This window comes from Ursus americanus, chromosome 4 (genome assembly GCF_024610735.1).
Source record: "Ursus americanus isolate L20-20 chromosome 4, mUrsAme1.1.p, whole genome shotgun sequence".
In the NCBI taxonomy this organism is placed as follows: Eukaryota; Metazoa; Chordata; class Mammalia; order Carnivora; family Ursidae; genus Ursus; species Ursus americanus.
Genome location: NC_142130.1, coordinates 7,250,607 through 7,275,840, shown reverse-complemented (window position 1 = coordinate 7,275,840; position 25,234 = coordinate 7,250,607). Strand labels below are relative to the sequence as shown.

At 38.7% G+C, this 25,234-nt stretch overlaps 1 protein-coding gene and 1 long non-coding RNA gene across 9 annotated transcripts in view; one reads left to right on the top strand and one right to left on the bottom strand.

The window, feature by feature from the left end:
* The window catches only part of LOC123786432 (uncharacterized), a 41,505-nt gene extending 40,338 nt beyond the window's left edge, over positions 1–1,167 (bottom strand). For all 4 annotated transcript variants that reach the window (XR_015724114.1, XR_015724111.1, XR_015724112.1 and 1 more), the window contains exon 1: positions 987–1,167. This is a non-coding gene — a long non-coding RNA (uncharacterized LOC123786432). The remainder of the gene's footprint in view (positions 1–986) is intronic.
* GOLIM4 (golgi integral membrane protein 4) overlaps positions 1–25,234 on the top strand; it is a 75,348-nt gene that overhangs the window by 11,286 nt on the left and 38,828 nt on the right. The gene's annotated exons all lie outside the window — the stretch shown is intronic.

The following is a 25,234-nucleotide window of genomic DNA, read 5'->3' as shown; positions in this document are numbered from 1 at the left end:
TAGCTAGAATGATGCTTTTGTGCGTGAGTATCAGACTCCTTATTTAGACCGCAAGAAGTCTTTATCTGAGGGTCCCATGGCAGCAGTACTTTGAGTAGAGGCTGAATCTTTAAAGAAAGACTACTTTGTTTTATTGTAGGCCTCTAGCTGTTCTCAAAACTGCCTCCCACCCAGCAACAACTCGTTCTTAAGGCCATATTGTGTGTCTCATCTGTGACCCTCTCTTCTTTAAGGGTGGCGTTTTCAATTTGGGATCCATGGGGTTCCATGAACTTCCTGAAAATATATGTCAGTTCTGTATATGCGCCTTTTTCCAAGACAGAAACCGTAGCTTTTCTCAGATCCTCAAAGCATCAGTGACCTAAAAAAGGTTATGGTTTAGGGCAAATTCCTTCTTCTGAGGTCTTTTTAAGTCCATCTTGGAATTTGACCTCCCTTGGTCCTACCCCATGAATCCTCTAGAAAGTGGCTGAATTTGTAATGGGGTAGTCAGTGCTCAGTGCTATTTCCCTAAAGCCCTAACCCACTCCACCCCTCTCAAATTTGAGATTCCTGATTAGGGACTTAAGTGGCACTTTATAAACAGCATTCCTATAATCCACTAGTAATTGCTTAGTAAATAATAAAAAATACCTTGTAATTACATGAGAAATTTATACCTTCCAAATTTATATTCCTGATATCATTTAGTTCTGGAAGCAAGATATAGAGAAAAGCAATACACTATATTATTACCATTTTAAATTTGAGGAAACAGAAGTCACACAGCATGACAGTGACACACTTGGGATTAATGTTCAAATTGCTTGAATCCTAACTCAGGGATCTTAGTTATCCTCGGTTTCCAAGGTCCCCTCACCCTGGAACTAAAATGAGGTTTTAACAATATTCACAAAACAGAGTTTCTGACTTTACCTCTTCCGAGGGAACTCTATCCTTTTTGGATTCTGCTAAGCAGTTAAGAATATTCCCAGATGGTGACTCACCTGAACTTGAGAACTGATCTTCTTGGAGTCCACCTGCCTCTGTAACTGAACAAATGAGAGTTTGCCCACCCGCTGCATAGCAAGCTGGTACAAACTGACCCTGGCCTTCTGCAGTGAGGAAAGGCCATTTATTGGCATGGCACCACCCAGGACAAGGGGCAGCTAATGCTCAAAAGCCTGGAACTCCCTGATGGCTTGCATGTGAGGGTTTTTAAGGACAGAACTGGGGACAGAGGTCTTCTGAGAAGGTGGACGCTGATTGGAGGCCCATGGGGTCATGGTAGCAGATGTTACTTAATAACTTATGGTGCCACTTCATTTGGTTCCCCCCTCCCCCGCCTTGGTCTGTTCCATCTCAAGAGACTTGGAATCTGAGAAATATCTTTGTTCCATATGTGAGAGCTTCCCTTAGTGCTGATTAATTACTTGTCCTACAGGTTCCTTTGAATGATAAGCAAGCATTCCTAGCCCTTGAGTCTAGGCCTATGTGTTCCTTGGTTTTCAGGTCCTTCCTGGGGGTGACATGACCCCTAGTGTTCATTTTTACAACTGAACTGATAAGTTCCAGTTCCACTCCCTGCCCCCACCCCCTTTTTGTCCACTGAAGGTACCAATAGCTGCCCAAGCTGCTACTTCCTCCTTTACCTCTGCAGCTTTCCATTGTCAGTGGCAAGTTTACCTTTTTCAGTTTTGGATCTTACATGGCCTGGAGGATCCAAACAGGCTCCATAGGGACTGGGCCCCATGGTGAGAAGAGTGATATTTGCTGTGGTAAACTTGGCTTCATTACCCTTTCCATCTATCTCTGGCTATTGCCCTTGATCCAAAATTAGGGTCTAAGGCTGTCCCTTACAATAATAATAATAATAATAATAATAATAATAATAATAATAATAATAATAAAAATTCTTTTTTTAGACTCCTCTGCATCCTGGGGTGTAGACAGAGCTTAATTTCACATTGGGATCCTGCTAACTTCCATCAGAGGCTGTCACCTCCTGATAGCATCTGTAGCTTCACCTTGACTTCACAGGAGGGCTTTGAATCTCACCACTCAACTGATTCTCCAGCTGTGCTTTTTAGCTTCCAGATGTAGAAGTCAAATCACTCCTTAATAAATCATAGATTGGTAGAGCAGGAAAGAATGTTTATAGAACCCAGGTTGCAAAGAGTAGCATATGGATATGTTTTGGTTTGGCCCACACAGTGCTCTGAAAAATTTCACAGTAGTTGTCTACATGGAAAAAGAAAGATATTTTATATAAGCATCCAGATTTCTGACTTTATTTGAAAAGTCCAAAGATCCCTTGACAGTGGTCTGCATTCCTGCATTGTGAGTGGCCCACATTTTGATTGGGGCATGTGGGCTTCCATTGGCAGAAATTCTCACTGGGAATTCTGTATCTCAAATAATAACTTCTTCAGTTTATCAATGAAGAAAGTGAAACTTTAAGAGATGGAATGACCTGAGACCTGTGCTGTCCAGTATGGTAGCCACTGGTCATGTGTGGCGGAAGCATTAGAATGCAGCTGGTATGACTGAGGAACTGAATTTCAAATTCTAAATAATTTAAATTCAAAAGTTAAAACTAAAGCGTCGTTGGGGGTGCCTGGCTGGCTCAGTTGGGTAAGCATCTGGCTCTTGATTTCTGCTCAGGTCATGATCTCAGTTGTAAGATCAAGTCCTGTGTCAAGCTCTGCTCTCAGAGTGGAGTCAGTTTGAGATTTTCTGTCCTCTGCCTATGCCCTGCCCCTTGCTCGTGCTTGCTTGCTCTCTGAATAAATAAATAAAATTTTTTAAAAATCACAAAACTAAAGCATTGTGAAATATTTTTTTCGAAAACATGACTTTATTGTTTTGGTGGCACTATGGTGAAGTTCTGTGTTGCATTAGATATTATTAGTATATTACAGTACACATATACTTCTTTTTAAAATGTGGCTACTAGAAATTTAAAAATCACAGATGTGATTCACAGTGTGTTTCTATTGGACAGTGCTGATCTGAGAGTTCACAAGCTTGCTGGTGGCAGGTCTGGAATTTGTCAGCCAGTATCCACAGTTCTAACCATATTTTTTTCTCCATTACTAAAATAGTGTCCTTTTTCCCCCTAATTCTCAAAAGCTCTTTTCATTATAACATATTCTCTCACAAACTCCTATGAGAATTTGTTTTTCCTAATTTTAACATGGTACATAATGCAGAAGTGATTTTATATAAAAGAAAATTTAGCTCTGTATATTAACAACAATTTTATAATAAAGCTAACTTTAAAGATAATAAAATTAATATTTATGACTTATAAAGACTATTTTAAATTTTTTTCTCATTGTTAGTGACATTGACATTCTCTCTGAATTATTTGTGTTAGAAAACTTTTAGAGAACAATTTATAAAAATTGAAAGTAACATTGTTTGATTTTGGCACAGATGTATATTAAAATGTAGTCTAAAATTAGTTACCTTTTGTAACTTTAAAATTAGGCAAAATTACTTTTAGACCTATTATATTTTCTTATATTCGACATGGTAAGAAAGGATCAAATACTTGACACATAAAACATTGGGCATGTGAATAACTCAATCAAATCTAACACTCTTTTTTTTTTTGACACTTATTGAACCATGAATTGTAACTTTTTTTTTTTAAGATTTTATTTATTTATTTGTCAGAGAGACCGAGAGAAAGGAGTGAGCACAAGCAAGGGGAATAGCAGAGGCAGAGGGAGAAACAGGCTCCCCGCTGAGCGGGGAGCTCAATGCAGAACTGGATCCTGGGATCCTGGGATGACGAGCTGAGCCTACGGCAGGTGCTTCACTGACTGAGCCACCCAGGCGTCCCTGAATTGTAACTTTTATACATAAAAGTGCACGAATTGTAAGTATACAGCTTCCAAACTTTCACAAACATGTTTGTGTAAGGGCAACCAGCTCAAAACACGTAACAATATCGCAGCCTGTAGTTTTGTCAAGTCACCAACTGCCCCTCCCTCTGTGGATAATCCCCATGGATTAATTTGCCTGTTTTTATGCTGTACATAAACAAAATCAAACAATATGTACTCTTGTGTCTGGCTTCTTTTGTTTAACATTGTTTGTGAGATTCATCCAAGCTGTTACATGTAGTTACAGATTGTCCATTTCTGTTAGTATGCCATTAGAATTTATTCATTCTTCCGTTGATGGACATTTGGGCAATATCAATTCCTGCTGCTATGAATGCTCTGGTTCTTTTGCCTTTTTTAGGACTAACAGCTTCTTGATGTGCTTGATGACTGTGTTGAGTAAGACAATGCCACTTAAGGACTATTTTGAGTGATTTATAAAATCTTTATTATTGCCCCTCTACTAGCGCTACTTTAATATTCTTATGCATCCTGTCTACAAGTGCTAGTCTGTTATCAGTACAGATTTAAAAATATGACCCAAGTAAGAACAACTATAACTTGTTCAAGACACAGGCAGTGGTATCATTGTTCCGCCGAGTATACGCTGCCCATGGGACTTCCTGGATATGAATTGGCTTATTGGTTGTCGTGTTAACCATCATTCATGCTCATTTGGTACATTTTTTTCCCCATTTGTATTGTGTAAAAGGGGTCATTTAAAAGTAATTTTTTTTTTCAAAAGTAGAAATTACAGTAGGCTGGATTACTGCCTTTTGCTGAAGTAATTTACTGAAACATAGTGGCAATCCCACTAGTTTTGGAAACACTGCCTCTCATTGGAAAGGTCCAAAGTATAACCGAGCATTCTGAAGGAATGGTATGGAGTTAACTCAAGTATCTGGTGGGTAATCAAACTAGCCTTAAGATTCCTTCTAAGCTAAAATTTTCTGATTTTTAAATCCTGAGATGCTAGCTTAAGTGAGTAAAAATGAAAATAAAAATTACCTATAGTGACTTTTACGTATCATCTTACTAATACACAGTTTTCACAACATAGCTTTGCTTTATTATATATAAATGGCAGGAAGGGCAATGATATTCTTGGAATTGATCCATGAAAATCTCATTAATATTACTTTTATAATATGATAACTGAATTTGTGTTAGGTTATACTTTATCTTCATTCAGATTATGACAGAAAAAATTAATAAAATATCTGTGTAAACAAAAATCTACCCCATTTTTTTAAAACAACAGGTTTCTAAATCCTGTAGGAATATGAAAAGATATCTTCCTAACCCAAGAATTAACAGATGATTCCCTTCTAGTTTCAGGCAGACCCTGAAAGTATTAGTCCTCAAAAATAATAAAATTGCACATATCAAAAACTTCTTCAAGATCTTTGCTAATTCATATGGGCTTCTTCTTCCAACATGAGTTAGTTCACATGGGAGGTTTCGATGGGAAGCTATTCAGAAACTGCTTGAACGAAACAAAACAAAACAAAACGAAAAACAGGCAAAAAAGTTCTAGAGTGTATCAGACATTCAAGGAGGTGCTTTATGTTCAGTTCACTTGGAGGACTGCTTGGTAAATTATAGAAACATCTGAGGTTACAAAATTACAACGTGGATGTCTTAAAATATAGTTTATTCAGTATATTATAGTTTATTTCTGGAAATTACACTTCAGTTATAGAACAAATGTCTTTTTATGACAATGTTTTTCTTAAAAAATTCCTTTATTAAAAAAATCTGATTTTCTGAAATGGAAGATAGCCAAAGAAAATGACTGTTTGGGTTAGGTAAATCAAGAAGGTGTGGTTCAATGCCAACTAATGTTACATGAGCCGCCATATAAAGATACCGAGAATCAGTACACTAGTTTTTGTTTTGTATTGATTTCAAAATCTCAGTGTCTTATAATAACAAACATACTCATGTTCAAGTTCTGCAGTTTGGCTGTGGTTTGGCCATTGGGGACTGGGCTTGGCTGGGCCTGACTTGCCTGAACTTAGGCCTGGGCAACAGGTTTTTGGTTAGTTTCAAGTAGACTCTGAATGCCTCCTTTCTACAACCTGCTAAAAGGATTCCATCTACCTGGGGGTTCCCTTCTCAGTGGATTACAGGAGCACAAGAGGGTGAGTGTTAACATATAATGCCTCTTGAAATCTGGGCTAGGAACTGGCAAGCTGTCAGTTTTGTCTACATATTGGCCAGACAAGTCACATGGTCAATCCCAACATTAATGGATTAGAATGTAGAAGAACCCTCTGCCTGTAGCAGTTAAATAGTAGGGTGTGGATATAATGCTGTAGTAGGGGATGAAGGATTTAGAATAATGACTCCATCTACCCCATCAGTCAATTTCAAAATTGGTACAATGTGAGATAAAGGAAGAAAGCTGCTCTTATTTGAAGAATCATTTTACAGTGATTTGATGTAGACTTTTTAAAAGAGTAACATTAGATGACAATTTTAGTTATTTTTGTGTATTTCTTAGAAAAGGATATGTTTATAATGAACAAGCACTTAGCAGAAATTCTAAAAATGCAGTAAGTAAATATGTTCTTTTAAGCGGCAAACTTTTCCTGAAGCACCTACTGTCCACAGGCTTTCTTGGGGGATGTAAATTTGATTATACGGGTGCTGCCATCAAGGGATAGAATGTAAATGAAGTGTCCAGTAAAGTTAAAGCCTTTTCTATTGGATTTTTATGACTCTGCTCTTTCATTGACATAGAGTAAGTAGAACTTCTCTAGCAAAGCATTTCAACATTTAATATAATGATTTTAGCAGCAAAAGCAGGTATGATAAAACATAGAATTACTAATTTATGTGGGTTAAAAAAAAAAACTACGGCAATTTAGAGCATGGGCCCATGAATAGGATTGGGCATTTTAATTTTTTTTGTACACTTCTTATGAACATATGTAATACTTGTTTAAAAAAATTGTTGCATATTCACTGAGATTCTTTTGTAAAAAAAAATTAAATGAAAAAATATTCAATTAGTATTTATTTGAAGGTTCTAGTACCCACGATGGTAACTATATATGTTTATACCCAAGGCCTTGGGAAAAAACTATGGAAAATTCATACATACAGATGTTCTTTTTGTCTGTCTGTCTTTTAAAGAACTTGCCTGATTTTACACATTTGTTTTAAAAAGTTGCACATTCACAGGGTGCCTGGGTAGCTCAGTCAGTTAAGTGTCTGACTCCTGATTTTGGTTCAGGTCATGATCTCAGGTTCGTGAGATTAAGCCCTGAGCCCTGTGGGGAGCTCTGTGTTGGTCTTTGTGCTGGGCATAGATCGTGCTTAAGATTCTCTCTCTCCCTTTGCCCCTCGCCCTGCTCTGCTGGCATACATGCTGTCTCTCTCTCTCTCTCTAAAAAAAGTTGCACATTCTTTCTATTTAATGTGAGATTGTTTGTGTGTATATGATTGTATATATATGTGTGTGTAATTACTTATTATATTGGCCTCTTCAGTAAGCTAATCCTAATAGCAATTTGTTTAGATTTTTACTTTATAAAGCTTGATTTTTCATGTCTCAACTTAAGAATAACAGAACTCTGTACTAAAAAAGGGAAGCTGAAGGCTGGTCCCTAGGTACACAAATATGGCCTTGATTTGGAAATGGATATTTCCTGTGAGTCGTCCGGACATGTTTTTTTGTGCACATAATAGAAGCAGCAGTAAGAAGAGGCAAGGTTTTTTCTGACAAGTTCATTTATGTACTTTTTGTGAACATTGCCTGCTCAGAAAATTTGCAGAATAAGAACATGTAGATTCTTGTTAAGCTCTAATAAATGACGCTCTTAAGTGCTATGAAGCCACTGAACAGTCTGCAACGTACTAGTGTAAGTATTCTCTAACTTAAATACTTTTCGTCATTAACTTTGTTCCTTTGGAAATATGTTGATGTCAAAAGAAAATCAGGCTTTATTTTTGGTCTTCCTCATCCCTGTTTTATTACTTTTTTTTTTTCTTTTTAACCTCACTAGTTGATTGCTTAAACAACTTTTTTTTTAGCAGTCTGGTTGGCACTAATCAGAATAGACACTGAAAAGAACATTTCGATTGACGGCTTAATTCTTTCCATTCCTCACTGAGTTTTAACTCCAAGAGGTTAGTTTTTAACTACCCAACCTAAAATTATTTCTTGAATTTTGAGTTATATTTCAAGTAGGTCATATCTGGGGTGATTCTAGTTTTATCCAGGTCACTCAAAAACCAGAACCTTTTGGCATGGTGTAATTTACATGGATAATTGTTTCATATAGTTGTGTTGACTCTTCTTTCAAAATATATATCCTGAATTTTGGGGCACCTGGGTGTCTCAGTCAGTTGAGCGTCCAACTCTTGGTTTCAACTCAGGTCATGATTTCGGGGGTTGTGGGATCGAGCCCCAAGTTGGGCTCTGCGCTCAGCGTGGAGTCAGCTTCGGACTCTTTCTCTCTCTCCCTCTGCCCCTTCCTGCTCATGCGCTCTCTCTCTAAAATGAATAAATAAAATCTTTATATCCTGAATTTTACCAATCTAGAATATTTCTAACATCCTAGTCTGACCATCATATCCTGACTGGACTAATTGTAGTAGGCTTCCACCTGGTTTTCTTGCCCCCACCCTTAACCTCCCACAAAATGGTCCAGGAATTTACAAAGGTTATTCTTTATAAAATATAAATTAGGTAATGCTATCTTCCATTTCTCTTTGGAGGAAAATTCACCTCTTCTTTTACTACTCTATTGTACTTTACTAACAAAATTCCAGCAACGTGGGCCTTTTAGCTATTTCAAGTGACACTTGGAACTCACATTCTAATTCTTAGAGTCTTTATACTTGCTCTTTTCTCTGTTTGGAATATTTTTCCCTGAGACCTATTCTTCACTAGCTCCTCTTTATTCAGGCCTTGGCTCAAATTTCAACTACTTGAAGGGTAGCTGTGTTATCTGTTGCTACATAACAAATTACCCCCAAATTTAGCACCTTCAAGCAACAAGCATATAAATATTAACTAGTTCACACAGTTTCCTGAGGTCAGAGATCCAGGAGCAGCTTTGCTGGATGGTTGTGGCTCAGGGTCTCTCATGAGCCTTAACTAAGCTGTTGGCTGGGCTTCAGTCATCTAAGACTCAGCTACGGGAGGATCTACGTCCAAGCTCACTCATGTGTGGTTGGTAGGCCTCAGTTTCTCCCTATGGAATACCCTTCCATCGATTGCCTGAGTGACCTCATGACCTGGCAGCTGGCATCCCACAAGGTGAGGGATCCAAGAGAGGAAGAGCCCAACATGGAAGCCATAGTCTTTCAAAACCTAATCTTGGAAGTGAGATAACATCGTTTGTGCTGGATGCTATCAGTCACACAGACCAACCTACTACAGTGTTAGAAGGGAGCACACAGGGTTTGAGTACCAGGAGGTGGGGATCACAGGGAACAATCTGAAAGACTGGCAACTACTGCAGCCCTGCCACCCATTGAGATTTCATTGGTTACTTTCAATGAAAGTAACTGCACCTTTCATATTTTTTACCTTTGACCAATCTATAGAAGTTGTAACTACATCTCTTCCTTGATATAAGGTAATATAAACAGAAGAATGGTAATAGTTTTTCTACCCAAGTACTCTACCCCATTATCCTCCATGATTTTCTTATTTATGCCAATGACTATCTGAAATGTTGTGTGTCCAAGTTGTCTGTCTTCCTCGGTGAGATTATAGGACCTTGAATTCAGAAAACTGGTATTTCATGTCCGCTGTTTTAATCCTTGAGCCTAGAACAGTGTCTGAAATGTAATAGTTATTTGATAAATGAAAAATAGGTTTGGGGGCGCCTGGGTAGCACAGTCGTTAAGCGGCTGCCTTCGGCTCAGGGCGTGTCCCTGGCGTTCCGGGATCGAGTCCCACATCAGGCTCCTCGGCTAGGAGCCTGCTTCTTCCTCTCCCACTCTCCCTGCTTGTGTTCCCTCTCTCGCTGGCTGTCTCTCTGTCACATAAATAAATAAAAAAAAAAATCTTTAAAAAATAAAAAAAAAAAAAAAAAGAAAAATAGGTTTGCCTTTCAAGTTTTCTTTTTTTTAAGATTTTATTTCTTTATTTGAGACAGAGCGAGAGAGAGAGTGCATGAGTGGGAGGAGGGGCAGAGGGACAAGCAGACTGCCCGCTGAGCATGGAGCCCAATGTGGGGCTTGATCCCAGGACCCTGAGATTATGACCTGAGCTGAAGTCAAATGTTTAACCAGCTGAGCCCCCTAGGAGCCACCAGCTCTAGAAGTTCTGTGTTAACCATGTTATATGGAAATGTTTCTACGTGCCTCCCTATATTCTAAAATTGAGTACATTGTGCATAAATTTCATTAGTTTAATAGTTGCTGAGTTTACCTTATGTAGAAGGCACTGTGCTAGATACTCTGAAGTTACAAACACAAGTAAGACATGGTCCCTGCCCCCACAAGAGTCCCATTAGGAAGGCAGGGCAGACTGTGGTGTGGGTCATATGAGAACAGATAAACTAGAGGAGAGGGAAGAACTCCAGGACTCGGGGAATGATGGCACTTGGAGGAGGCCACACAGTGGAAGCCCTCTAGATGTCTTAGAGTCAGTACAGTTATTTTATGCTGTAATCCTGTGTTCCTTTTAGCACATTCAGAAGGTAAGAAGCAGAGACCATATGTTTTAAACAACAACGACAACCAGTTAAGAAATAGAAATAAATAGAAATGGTGGATTTATTTAGTGATATATTTGTAACAATCATCTTGCTGAAATGACTAAAAACGTATGGCATTGTGTTTCATTGTGTGTGGTCATGGGTAGAGCAGTTTGCCAGTGCATCAGCTAGCTCTAGACCAGCGTTGTGGAATTAGTTCTCTGAGTGGCGATTATTTTTTATAGTGTTCTTCTCTGCTGTTAGCGTGTTCCTGTAGTCCTTCTGTCTCCCTGTTCTTAAAGTTGCTTCACTTCATGGCTGTGAGTTTGAAAGCCCAGTAACCATGGGGCACCTGGGTGGCGCAGTCGTTAAGCATCTGCCTTCGGCTTAGGGCGTGATCCCAGGGTCCTGTGATCGAGCCTCGCATCAGGCTCCCTGCTCTGCTGCGAGCCTGCTTCTTCCTCTCCCACTCCAGCCCTGCTTGTGTTCCCTTTCTCACTGGCTGTCTCTCTCTCTGTCAAATAAATAAATAAAATCTTAAAAAAAAAAAAAGAAAGCCCAGTAACAAAACTTGATAGAATTATATGTAAGAAGAATAAATAAGGCTCTTAAAGCTTTTTTTTTTTTTCAAGTAAGTTTTCAGGGAGGTGTTATTTGTAGTGTAACCATTTGTGGCCCATTTTTACATCTTTCTAGTACTCACCTATTTGAGTACCATTTCCCTTAGTAGACAGGTTATTTTACTGCCGGTTTTCTATTAAACTTTTTGTCTCATGCAGTATATCAAGTTGGCTTTAAAGTCAGACTGACTCATAGGTCTGCCAGATTTTAGTTTTACGTCCTTAAGTGAGTGTTGGATCTCATAAAATTAAAAAAAAAAAGTCAGATCTTCCTCACAGTGGAGTGTGAAGAGTAAATGAATATGGCAAGGCCCTAGTATGTGACATGACAGTCTGTTTCCAGCTTTCCTCCTTTGCCAGTCATTCCCCCGCAGGTTGAATGGGCTTCACACTCCATCACCTAGTGCCTAGTGACAGATATCTTGGTAAGCAGCATCCATAATGCATGATCATTTTGACAGGGATGTCCTGGCTTATCTCTGGCAGTGTAGGGCTGGGCCAGGAAGACCAGTCCTGCAGATACCTTCGTTTCCTAAGATTGGCGGCATAACTCAGGGAGTGATCCAAGGTTGAGTTTCACTGCAGGATGGTACCAGTGACTTGGCCCTATAGAAAATCCAGCCGGAGACTGGCCATAAAAGTAAACATGCTCTTTAGGTATCCATCAGAGATTTGATACCCACAAGCAAGTTTAACGGTTATGTGGGATTTCATTCCCTACCCTGGGCTTATAGCAGTGGAGCTCAGAGGCATCTCAGCCTTTGAGAGGAAAAAGGCCGTGGAGGTTTCATGGGAGGATGAGTCACTCAGTGTACATACTCAAAGTTAACAAAACTTTCAGAGCAAGGAATTTTTTAATTAAAGTAAGTTCTACAATATCCTTGTAATTACTTACATTTTTCTACTCCCTCACATGTTTTCTCAGCTTACCCACCCTTGTGACTCATTCAGCAGCAAAATCAGTGAAATCAGCATTCTCTTCTAGTCCTCAAGCAAAAGTGGGTCATCACCCTAGCCTACTGGATTGTCTGGTATTCCCCAGAGAGTCCAGTTTCAGCTGGGCCTCTTCTTGCTTCCATGTTTCCTTGCTGTACACTTGGACTGGCTTCCACCCATCATCAGGAACTTCTCACCATGGCCAGCTCCTTCACTCCAGGTTGCTCTTGGCTGAGTGTCGCATTTCTTGTATTCATTTATGTCCATGACCTGAGAAAACTGCTAAGATTCAGCCTTTTTCTTGTAAATTCAGCTGAGGTTCCTTGAGTACCTATTATGTGCTCGTAAATGGTAGAAGGAATTTGAATGCAAATCTGCTGACTCCAAATGCAGTTTTACTTCTAATTTAGCACAGTCCCCCCCTTTCCTCCAAGCCAGTGTTGAGAAACACTGATGATGTGAGCTGGAAGACTTCATTAGGTCATGCTTGAGTCTGTACCATCGGCTATCACCTCTTCTCCAGGTGGGTGACTGCTGTATGCAGCGTGTGGCAGATGTGCAGGGCTAGGTCTATAGAATGGAGAAAAAGATAGCTTCACCATCGATTAAAAAAGAAAATAAGATTGGTCTTCAAAGTAGATTTAGCAATTCAGGATAGAAAACCTCCACTCACTAAGGAGAGTCAACTCACTAAATGTAAAGAAGTTGGGAGAACTCCTTGACTTCAGTTTATTCAGAATATGAATTTAATCTTTGATCGGAAAAGTAGAAAGGTGTTACCTGTTACACTGAGTAAGCATTCCAAGTTTTAAAGATATATTCCTCTGTCTAGACTGGTAACAGATATTGTTTTTTCTTTTTTTTTTTTTAACTTCTTACATAACCTTCATGAAAATGAAGGTGGTTTCTATGAGTTGAAAAATAGGTAGTTATTGATTAATTGTATTATTGGAAGGCACTATTAAAATTAATTCATTTCGGGTTTCACAATGTGATTTTAGAGTTTGCCTTAGAATCTGTATTTGATGACGCAGAAGATTACGTTGGAGACTTTAATGAAGCCACAGTGTGAACACCCAACTCAGAAAGATGAGGGAACTATGCACTTGCACAGAATTTGGAATGAACGTAAACCTGGATTGAAATTTGGACTCCATAATTAAATATTGGATGACCTTTGGCAAGTTACCTAGCCACTTGGCCTGTTTCATTTGCCTATTCAAATAAAGACTGCACTTGCTTGCTTTCTGGAGTTAGGAGTCTGATGAAGGCGTCTATCTTGTGCCTAGTACATGGTAGGCATATTGCAGAAGTCCACCATTGTGATCAGTTGATAAATTACAATTACTAGAAAAAGTATTTGCTTTACTAATGGTGAGTTGGTAACATCATCTTGAAGGAAAGCCTTCATAGTTCAGAATTTGCTACATTAAAACAAAGGTTTATATAACACTAACTTAGAAAGTGAAAATAGAGATGGCCTAAAGCTCTAATGACACCCTTTTAAGATTCCCATTAAGGAAAGTAAGTTTAACATATTATAAAACATGATGTTTTTAACAGGCATTTTTATTTTTCTCAGGAATTATATTTTGGAATGATCTTTGAAAGGCTTCCATTTCAATCGTTAATTCGTTTTACTCAGAGACTTTGAACATCAAAGCAGCAAAACTAAATTAAGTGAAATTGTCAGGAAATAGAATATTCTAGTGAATTTAGTTGTCAGTGTTAAATAGAAAACTTATTACATTCTCCACCCATATGGTTTCTGGCCTCTGTATTTAAATTATTCTATTCAATTTGAGTTTATATTGAAAGGTCTGTGCCAAATTTGTTTGTTTCTTTTTCTGGACAAAGGAAGGGAAATCAAAGAAATTCCTTTTTGTTTCAAGTTATATTACTGAAAAGCATTAGAAAATACACTGATTGCTTTACTTCATTGGTAAGAATGGTCACCATTGGGAACATCAGTTTTCTTCCAGTGTCGGAAATGTAGATTAGAAGATTCAACTTAAATGAGCATAGCAATGAACTGACTTATCAATGGATTTTGATCTTCCTTTTCTCCTGGAATTGAGTGCAAAAAAAAAAAAAAAAAAAAGTCCACTCAGTTAAGTTATGGTGAAATGAGCATCAGCATGATGAATTGATAGGATATAGACTTGAAAGAGTAGCTTATGTTTGTGCAGAAATTTGGAAAGTGCAGAAAATTTTTAAGAGGCAAAAGAAAAAAGGCAATCTCAACAACCAGAGCAATCATGTAATACTTCAGCGTTTAGTCTTCTTGGTTTTTTTTTAAAGATTTTATTTATTTACTTGAGAGTGAGACAAAGCAATCGAGAAAGAGAACACGAGAGCGGGGAAGAGGGGCAGAGAGAGATGGAAAAGCGGACTCCCCGTTGAGCAGGGAGCATGACTGACCTGGGCTCATGACCTGAACCAAAGGTGGGCATTTAACCGACTGAGCCACCCAAGCGCTCCCAATGTTTAATCTTTATTTATAGAATCAGAGGCAAATGGATGTGCAGTTCTTCTTTTTAACAAGTTTAAGTTTTTTTTAAATCTGCTTAAGTTGGTGTTTTGCTTTATATATTCTTATTTCTGAGTTTTGGAGAAATTATAAGAAAAAATGGATGAAAAGAGCAGAAATAAAGCTTTCCTTTTTATGGTTTAAAAAAAAAAAATCTGTCCTTAACAAACATTGCTGTATCTTAATGGGTATACAGAAAAAAAAAATTATTTTTGAAAGTTTTTTGTTCTGGGGCACCCGGGGCGGGGTGGGGGGGCTCAGTCGGTTAAGCTTCTGACTCTTAGTTTCTGCTCAGGTCATGATCTCAGGGTCAGGAGATCTAGCCCTGCATCAGCTCTGCACTCAGCAGGGCGTCTGCTCCAGATTCTCTGTCCCCCTGTCCCTCTGCCCCCTCCCGCTCATGCTCGCTCGCTCTCTCAAATAAATAAATGTAAAAAAGTTTTTTGTTCTACAAGAAGTTGATACGTAGGGGCGCCTGGGTGGCACAGCGGTTAAGCGTCTGCCTTTGGCTCAGGGCGTGATCCCGGCGTTATGGGATCGAGTCCCACATCAGGCTCTTCCCCTATGAGCCTGCTTCTTCCTCTCCCACTCCCCCTGCTTGTGTTCCCTCTCTCGCTGGCTGTCTCTATCTCTGTCAAATAAATAAATAAAATTAAAAAAAAAAAAAAAGTTGATATGTAAGTAGTAAATCACATACCCCTTTCAAAATTCAGTGGGAAAAAAATGTTCTAAAAAGATAGAAGAATTCAGAACCCAAATTTTAAGAGGTGGGGTTTTTTTTCCCCTTGTTTTTTTCCTTGGATGTTGAATGAATAGTTTCATCATAGTAATTTTTTGTTGGTTTACTTTCAGGTTTATTTTTTTTTTATGATAGTAGGAAATGTAAGCTTAACCGGAAAATGCATCCATGAATTATCAGTGTATCTTAACATAGATTAATTCCTGATCATTGACTTTGTGAGAAAAATTTCGTGGAAGTTATTCTAATTCTATAATGCAGTATTATCAGATATGTATTTTCATCAGATATAAGGAATTATAAAATTACTTTTGTATATTCCTGGTGAAATAGCAGGCCAGAAAATAATATGCTCTGTAAGATTTCATCTCTGTTCTTTTCAGATTCATGGAACTCTGGAAAACAAGATGATAGAAATACTCCTCACTTTCTACACCTTGGATAAATATCATGTATATTTCCATATTGATAATATGGAATTGTCCTTTCTGCCTTAAAGCAAAATTTTTTTTGAGAGTCCTGGCCTTTTTGTTATTTCTCGAATGGCTGTGTTGTATTCTCTGGTGCATTTAGTACGGTGGATAGTTTACTGAATTCTGTCAGTACCTTGGCAACTATGTTTCAGATCAGAGTTGTTTGGTTTTGGTTTTGGTTTTGGTTTGTCACTGTGTGTGTGTGTGTGTGTGTGTGTGTGTGTGTGTGTGTGTTTGGTAGCCTTAGAGGAAAAGCTAATAACTATTTAGTTCTATATTTTGTTTGCCCACACATACTCTTAATTATATATTTCTTTAGGTAACAGCTCAATGTGTATTCCTAGGCTTATTGCTTTGGATCAAGGGCTAGAATTCTTAGGTAATAAATTTGTGGTGCCAATGGGATAGGCTACTTGTAAGCAGTGTAGTTTTTAGCCCACCATTGAGTTAGTAATAAAGTAGGCACACAATTATCTCCATTGAAAGTAGCACTCAAAAGTGGGTTCTTTAAAATGTTAAACAAAAAATTTACCTAGTGTATTCTCAGGATTCTAAAGCAAAGGTGAGAGAACCAAGCATGAATATTAACTAAAATTGTCCTAATTTTTCTATGATGATTAGTACTCAAGAGTAATTACAAAATTTTTTTCTTTTATCTGTGTACTTCTATTCACACAGCTTGATGGGGGCTATGTTGTATAAATGATTTTAAGGTAAATTTAAAGATAATAGTCTCTTTTCTTTCTCACAGTCTCTTGAATGACACCCACAAAATTACCATAGTAAGTGGATTCCTTTTCTAATGAAGTAACTCTTAAGGAATTCAGAATAATGGAAAAAGACTATACTAAATCACAAAAAAATTTAATGCTTTTTAAGTAAATGCATTTTTAATACTATAAATGTAAGATGAACTAATGGCTAAAGAAAGGTCACTATATCCTCTAATGAATAGACGGGAGTAATTTCTAATTAGCACCTTGTTCCCTCACAAATTACCCATGAATTGGATGTAAAAGCTCTTTGTATATAAACTGTAAAGGACTGTAAAAACACAATTTATTATGATTGCTATGAAAGTTGGTTTTAAGGGAGCCTTTTTTCCCCCCTGAATATATGAACACTCATTTACAAATATTTTTAATCTTTTAGTGACAGTTTTATTTTTTATTTTATTTTTTAAAGATTTTATTTATTTGACAGAGAGTCAACGAGAGAGGGAACACGAGCAGGGGGAGTGGGAGAGGGAGAAGCAGGCTTCCCACTGAGCAGGGAGCCCGATGCGGGCTCGATCTCTTAGAACACTGGGATCATGACCTGAGCCGAAAGCAGATGCTTAAGGACTGAGCCACCTAGGAGCCCCAAGTGACAGGTTTATTTACAAGATGATAAAGAATAGAACTGAGATCTTTAGTAAAATAACTGTTTGCTCTTCCTGAGAAATTCTGATTTACACTTTGTCAATGGAGAAATAACAGAAAAATCAGAGGTGAAGTGTCTAGTATGCTAATGAATCTTATTTTAAGGGCTATGGTTATAATTAGCTTTGTTCTCTGTTGCTTGAAAAAAACTATGCAGTATAATAATAAATGTCAGTTACTTAAGTCCAAATTATTATAAATATTGAATTGGTTGAATCTGAAACTAGTGAGGTTATTCTATGCCTGAAGTTCCTGTTTTCACCTATCTCCCAATTACTTGCAGCTGTCAAAATAATTTTAATCATTTTCAGATACTTTGCAAAAGAAAAGGGCCTTAAGCCCTTCAGCCAAAAAGGTGTTGCCCCTTCTCTTCTCCTCTTCCTTTGTAGCCCTGCTGGGTCTCTCCGTTGTAGTCAGGCCAGCATTCTTTCTGAACATCACCATTATGCTCTAAGATCTTAAACATTTATCCAGGTCATTCCACAGTTCTGATTCCGCATCCTTGCCTGCTAAACCACATCAGAGATTCAGAATTTTAGAACTAGGAGAGGCCTTAGTAATCAGTTGGTAAGCCCTCTCATTTTACCAATGTGGGAACATATGACGTTAAATAAATACTTCTCAGATTAAAAATTAAACCCAAATTTCTGGACTTCTAGCCTTTGGCCCCTTCCACCATCACATGTTGCCTGCAGATATATGCATGTAGGCATGAGCAAAGGAACCCTTAACACTTGCACTCTCCCATCTCTGTGTCCAGGCTGTCCACCAGATATGCCTGCTTATCTCCCAGTGTATTTAAGAGTTATTATGGGGATTAAAAAAAAGTTATTATGGGGAGACCACATTGAAACATATGTTAGGCAGGGGAAAAATGAGCAAGCACACTTCTTAGATCCATTTGCGGTTAGAGTAGAAGTTGTACTTTGCTGCTTTTATTTTTCATTCATTATTATTCATTCAGTGTCAGAAAAGGATAGCGTGAGTGTATTTTTCACAGCCACACCTATAGAAAAGGACACCTTAAGTATGGTACAGGGTCTTAGCTTGTATATACATTTTCAACCTTTTGAAAATCATGGGAGACAGATAAATCTGAAATAGTACTCTTCTGTCAAAAGCTTTTTCCTAAAAAAGTCAGAGCCTTTCTCAGCATTCTGCTAAACTGTGTCCTTTCTCGCTTGTATTTAAATTTAATATATCGAAAATTCACAATACCAATTTGAAGTGATTTATGTATTGTCAGTGTCACCACTCTTCTAATAATTATTGCAAATATGCATGGTTAGAATTTTAGCACCAGAAGGACCTTGGCCACTCAACTGTTCAACTACATTTTATTGCTGAGGAAACAGAAAGATGAAGTGTCGTGGCTGTAAGCACAGAACTGGTTAGTGTCAGACAGCATGGAACTCAGAAATCTTGGCTCAGGCCAGTGTTATTTTCCCTAAATTATTTGAAAAATCTTCTTTAAATTATCTCTTGTCTCCATCTGATTCTGTTTGTCGGCCTGTCTCCCTTTTCTTTTTTGCTTTTTTCTTTCAGTAGACTTCATCTCAGTCCTATTTAAGTTATTTTCAATGGATTTAATCTGAATTCTAACATGGAATGAGGTTGAGAAGAAAAATCAGAAGTCTGACTCTAATTAGAATGCTGATACCATCAAAGATTTTTTCTTTTTTTCTTTCAGCATCCAATCATGCTCCTTTCTACAGATTGGGACTGTTTATTGATTTTTCTGTGCTTTCAAAAGTCCCCATGTACTTTGTTAATTTACGCAATATAGATATATTGTCTCTACCTTTGATAGAGAAACTTTAGAGGTTGCCAATGAATTCCCATGCTTCTTTTGGTGCAAGTCAGCTGTGTCAAATTTAAAGTGTCTTAAAACAGGACTCTTGGAAGTCCACCGTGATATGTAACCATTAAAGCTTTACATACATACATTTTATGGAACAGTTGATATGAAGCGTGAATTATTAACATTACATGGAGCCTTTGACCCTGGCATTCATTTGTCTGCATTAATTCCATCACTTAATAAACATTTAGGAGGTAGCCATTTTGTACCAGACCCAGGCCAGTGTGCAAACAGTAAAGAGACCAACTCTCTCATAAGTAATCCACCGCGCAATAGAAGTGGCAGATCTATATTTGAAATGATAATAGGAGTGTGCGTAGAGCTATGCCTCGCGCCCTGTGGGAGGGAGGGGAAGGGCAGCCACACTGCTCAGGGAGGCCTCCAGGGATCACGGGGAAGGCAGATGCTGATCTTGAGGGTTGGGTGTCAGGTCGTGCGTGACCTTATTGACACGACGCCGGCCAGTATAATGGAAGTATCCCAAGGACTGCTCACCAGAATATGCTTTCACAAAACCTTCTGTACCCTTCTTGCATCATACCATCATCAAAAATCTCTCACTGCCACCCTCAAGCCCACAGCTCCTGGTAAGTAGTGTGCCCTTTCTTAAAGGATGGAGAAAGGATAACACTCTTGTATTTGACCTTTGAGGGTCTCACCCGGTGATCCCAGCCTTCTAGTTGGAGGACTTCTACACAGCGTGCAGTGATTAGTGACTAAAAGGCGACCCCCTGCCGCAGGTCGGGAGTGCCCAACGTCTCAGTGTAGAAGATATTCCTGTTTAGAGCTACATGTATGCTTCTTAAACCACTAGGAAAATATTCATTTCTATAGCAGAAAGTATAAAGAAATATACTTAATTATATTTTTATCCCAAAGGAAAACTTAAAAATGAATGGCCAAAAGTGAAAAGAGAATTTAGGGTATCACTAAGAATTCCAGTGAAACTGGGTGAAGTGGCTTTTAGACATTCAGTACTGACTTTATTCCCACAGTCTCTCTCTCTCTCTCTTTTTTTTTTTTTTTTCTTTTTTTAAGTTCCCTCGGTTGTAACCATAAGTACTCAGGCAGTTTGGTGGCGGTAGGACAGATGTGTCAGGACGAGTAAGAGTGGCTGTGGGGAATAGGCTGAGGTTCGCCTCAGAGGGGTCCTTGTGTTGGTCTTAGACGTGTAAGAGATGGTGAAATGGCTCTTCCCAGCGAGGACCTTCTTGCTGCCAGCAGCACAAATGTTTCTTAGATTACTCTAAATTTCTCTGTGCTATCTGGACATCCTTACCAAACATTAAACATGTCCAACATGGGATGTGTGATTTGCCCCACCCCAGGCCTCCTTGATCCTTGATCCATCTTTCACACGGTAGCCCAAGTCAGAAATATTTGTACCATCCTTGCATCCATGCTTAAGGTGCCCTTTCAATCAGTCACTCAGGCATTTTGATTTGATTTCCTCAAATATATTTTGCTTCTGGGCATTCCTCTCCCTCAGTCAATGATTATTGCATATGCTTGAATATTATAACGCAAGGTTCCCTTCATCCTGCAAATTTACTTCTCAGAAAAAGAAGGAGTCTTGTTGTATTGGAGTCAACACAAAGCCTCTCCTATTTCTGGGTGCTTTCCCAACTGCTTTATTTTAAACAGCAGAGTACTGTGTGAGGAAGACACATTAACCCAAAATGACCTTGTTTGATGTGGTTAGATATTTATGGAAGGCACCTGACCAATTTTTTTTTTTTTAAGGAGGAAAAAGCACTTAGAATAGTATATTTATTCCCAGGAATGTGTCCTCCAATTGCAAATGCAGAATGTTTTTATAAACAAGCCTTTTTACCACCACCTCCCCAAAGGCACCCCAGTACATTCGAGTTAGCGATACAGAAAGCTTGAATATACACCTACAGGACAAATGAAATGATCAGCTCTCCTAATTTTTACCAAATGTGTGCAGCTTGGGACATTTCCGGTGATAGCATCAGACAGAGATTCCACAAATGCTGTTATCTCCAGCGAAGATGGGTATGCTTCAGAAAACTCAGAGGACTAAAATCCTGACTTGTGGTGGTGCAGACACAGACGTCAGACACATGCGTGAAGAGTTTGAATCATGGTGTTTGGAGAGATGTGGATCAAAAAAAAGTGACATATCTAAATGTGTTTTATATTTCACTCTGACTTGAACTGAAAATAACAAATACCTTTACATAAACAAGCATACATTCAGAAAAGTAGAGGAATCGTAAGTGTAGAGCACAGTGGATTTTCCCAAAGCAGACAGTGTATCCAGCACTCAGATCAAGCACCAGAACATTTCCCTCACCCAAAGATGCTCCGTCTTGTTCCCTCCCAGTCACTGGCTGCCCGCCTCCTACTGCCATATGCACACTGCGAACAGCGTCCCATCTCCCAGCACCACGGCTGAGCTTTGCTTGTTTTTGAACTGCTTATAAGTAGAATTATTTAGTAAGTACCACTTTGCCGTCTGGCTTCTCTCCTCAGCATTACGTCTGTGAAATTCATCTATGTTCTTACGGTTCCGTTTGCTCACATTGCTGAGTGACACTTGAATGAATAGTGACCTATTTATTCTCCGATGATAGGTGGTTGTGTTGTTTCCAGTTTGGGACTGTTATGAATAGTGCTGCTCTCAGGACTCTCCTATGCGACTTCTGGTAACTAAATGAATATATTTGGTTGGGTTCGTGCCTAGGCGTGGGGTTTATTGGCCACAAGGTCTGCGTTCGTCAGCTCTGGCAGGCACTGGCAAACAGTTTTCTAAAATGGTTGTACTGACTCACACATCCATCAGCAAAATCTTGCCAACCTTTGGTATCGTCTGTCTTTTAAAATTTTAGCCATTTTGATGGGGGAATGGTGGTATTACATTATGGTTTTAATTTTATTTCCCTGATGATTAATTTAGTTGACCACTTTTTTGTACATTTAATCACTGTTAGAATATCTTTAAGTGTCTATCTTCCTTTTCACTTCCTACTCCCTTTCACTGCTCTAAAATTTTGTATATTCCATTTGGGAAAACAAACAACTTTTTTTTTTTTTTTTAAAGATTTTATTTATTTATTTGACAGAGAGAGACAGCCAGCGAGAGAGGGAACACAAGCAGAGGGAGTGGGAGAGGAAGAAGCAGGCTCCCAGCAGAGGAGCCTGATGTGGGGCTCGATCCCGGAATGCCAGGATCACGCCCTGAGCCAAAGGCAGACGCTTAACCGCTGTGCCACCCAGGCGCCCCACAAACAACTTTTTTTAATTGGATTGTCTTATTGGCATAAGTGGAGATCATCTTACATTTGGGCAAAATGGAATTTTAACCTTCATGTTACTTTATTTTAGGTTTTTGCAGTGACCTCCTAACTAATCCATCAACCTCTGTATTCTCTTGGATCCTCTATCTCCTGCACCACCCATAAACTTAATTTTTGGCAACCATGCAGATCTGATCAAGTCAAATGCAGCCTTGTCTCACTCGTTTTCTCCCCCCCTGCCCACTTTCCTATCATCCCTATGCTAAATAAACAGTGTTTCCAGAACTCCCTTATAAAAGCACATGGAAGGGGGGGCAGGTGGTGCACACTTGCTCCATATTCAGATTATCAGGTATCTTCCCTGGAAATTCTGATTCAGTAGATGTAGGTTGGGCCCCAGGAATCTGTGCTATTAACAAAGTTACTCTTATTCAGTTTGAATAATAACCATAAACTGATTTTTTAAAAAGATTTTATTTCTTTATTTGAGACAGAGTGAGAGAGAGAGCACGAGCTGGGGAAGAGGCAGATGGAGGAGAAGCAGGTTTCCCACTGAGCAAGGAGCCCAACAAGGTGGGACTTGATCCCAGGACCCCGGGATCATAACCTGAGCCGAAGACAGAGACTTAACCAACTGAGCCACCCAGACACCCCCAGATTTTTTGTATTTGCCTCAGTGCTCTTGCATGTTCTTTCTCCACTGTCTGTATTTTTCTGTGTTCTTTCCTCCATCGTCGTCTCTTAACATCCACACAAGATGTTACCTGTAGGAGTCTATCTTAACTCCTGCAGGCTGAGTAAATCACTCTGTAGTCAATAAATTGCTTATTCCAGATCTTCCTCACAAACCTGTTCCACTAGTAGCCTTCCCCATCTCAGCTGATAACATGCACTGCTTTTATCCTCAGTATGAATGCAGAATCTGCCATAGCCCGCACATTGGTCCTAGTCTGCCGTTACCTCGTGCCTGGGTTACTGCAGAAACCTGCTAATAACTGCTTTCCCTGCTTGCATCTTGCACCCATGCGGTCAGAGTGATCATTATTTTAAGATCTAAGTCATCACTCTATATTCCTGCTAAAACCCTCCAGAGAGTTTTGGAGTAAAAGCTAGAGTCTTCACTAGGTTTTACGAGGCCCATCCCAATTTGTCCCCTTCCCCACCTTCACCCTTTGATCCTCCAGGTCACTCTACCTCAGCTACACTGACTTCCCTACTTTTCTTAGAACATCCCAAGTATGCTTGCCCTTGTTGTGTTGATTTGAAGGAGCAGTCAGTTGTAGGCTGGCGCATCGTGCCCTCCTTTGGTTATTCTCTGCGATGTAGGCTTATACAAAGCAAAAACCTCTTAGGGGTCGCTACTCGAGTACTGGATTTCAGGTTGTTTTCTCTTTGCTGGTGTTGGTGGAAGTGTCCATAGAGACAGGTTCCCATGAGGAAATCAGATCACCTAGAAAATGAAATAAATGTCTTTTCTGGTTGGTTCAGACACATCAGTTTGAAAAGTATATGCATAAATGCATAGTCTTTATAAAACCAATGGGCTTTTGCATATTTTAGCCCATCGAAAGGGCATTCTTTTACATCTTTGCATCAATTTGGGGTGACCAGAAGCCTCTCTCCCTCTTTCTCTTTCTCTCAGGCATTATTTTCTGAAACACCGTAATGCTCTCCTGTTAAAATCTGACTGCTAGATTAGAAGAATATTACTGTACAGGGTCTATTTATATACATCTAATTTTAGAATAATTTTGCTTCTATTACTGTGAGTCCTTAAGTTTCTAATATATATGCATATGTATATGTAATTTATATATATAATTTTTGCTTTGTAGAGTGCAGCATTTTCATGGGACAGGAGGATATTTTCCCTCTCTTCTTACAAAGAGAGTCTATTTAAAAATCTGCTGGCTCAGCAAGTCATTATGTCAGTTCACCTAACCTTTGGTGAACTCTAATTGTCTTCTTACTGTTCTACCTGACTTTGCCTCTTCTCACAGCCCAAATTTATTGATTATAAGCTTTTTATAAGAATCAATCCTACACTTTTTGTGTTTCCCGAGGTGCCTGGAACACTACTGGGCTGTAATATAATAGCTCTGAGCCGCTAAGAGAAGAATCCTTTCATGAGAAGTGAATAGATGTCATCTAATAATGTGAATGATTATTAGTAGCTCACCACTTGAAAGAAGACTCGTATGAAGAAATATATCTTAAGTCAGCTAATGTAATACTTATTTGAAAAAGCCAAATCTCAGATAGTGTCATGAGGGAAAGCCTGGGTATAGTTTTATCCAAAATAGAAAAGGCAGTTAAGCACCATTCAAATCATGGTTAAAATTTCCATTTAAACGACTTCATAAACTGTATGCATTAGCAAACTTAAAAATAGACACTGTGTGAGCTATTGTAGGAACTTTATTGTACAGCAAAAAAAAAAAAATACTTCAATTGCCATGCAGTAGAAAAATACCTAATCAAACTGTCCTTTTTTCTCTCAGCATCCTGAAAGCGTCTATATTCCAGGGCTGTGATTTAACTAATGCTAATCTTATGAGCCTGCACATCAACAGATAAATTTATATTTAATCTCTATTCTGTTACTTCTCTCTTCTCTGTGATATGCAAGTACTAATGAGCCAACAAATGTGGAAATTTAGTTTAAAAGTGCCTGAACATAAAGGATGGCAGACAAATGAGCAAAAGTATGAAATATCTTCTAAATGCACTCATTCATTTAACAGCTATTGAATACCACTAGATATAAGGAACCGGGGTATTGGGACAGAAGTAGTAATGAAGGTTTGGGATATAGAAGAGGAAGATTAAAGAGATAGCCAGTCCCAGCCTTCAAGGC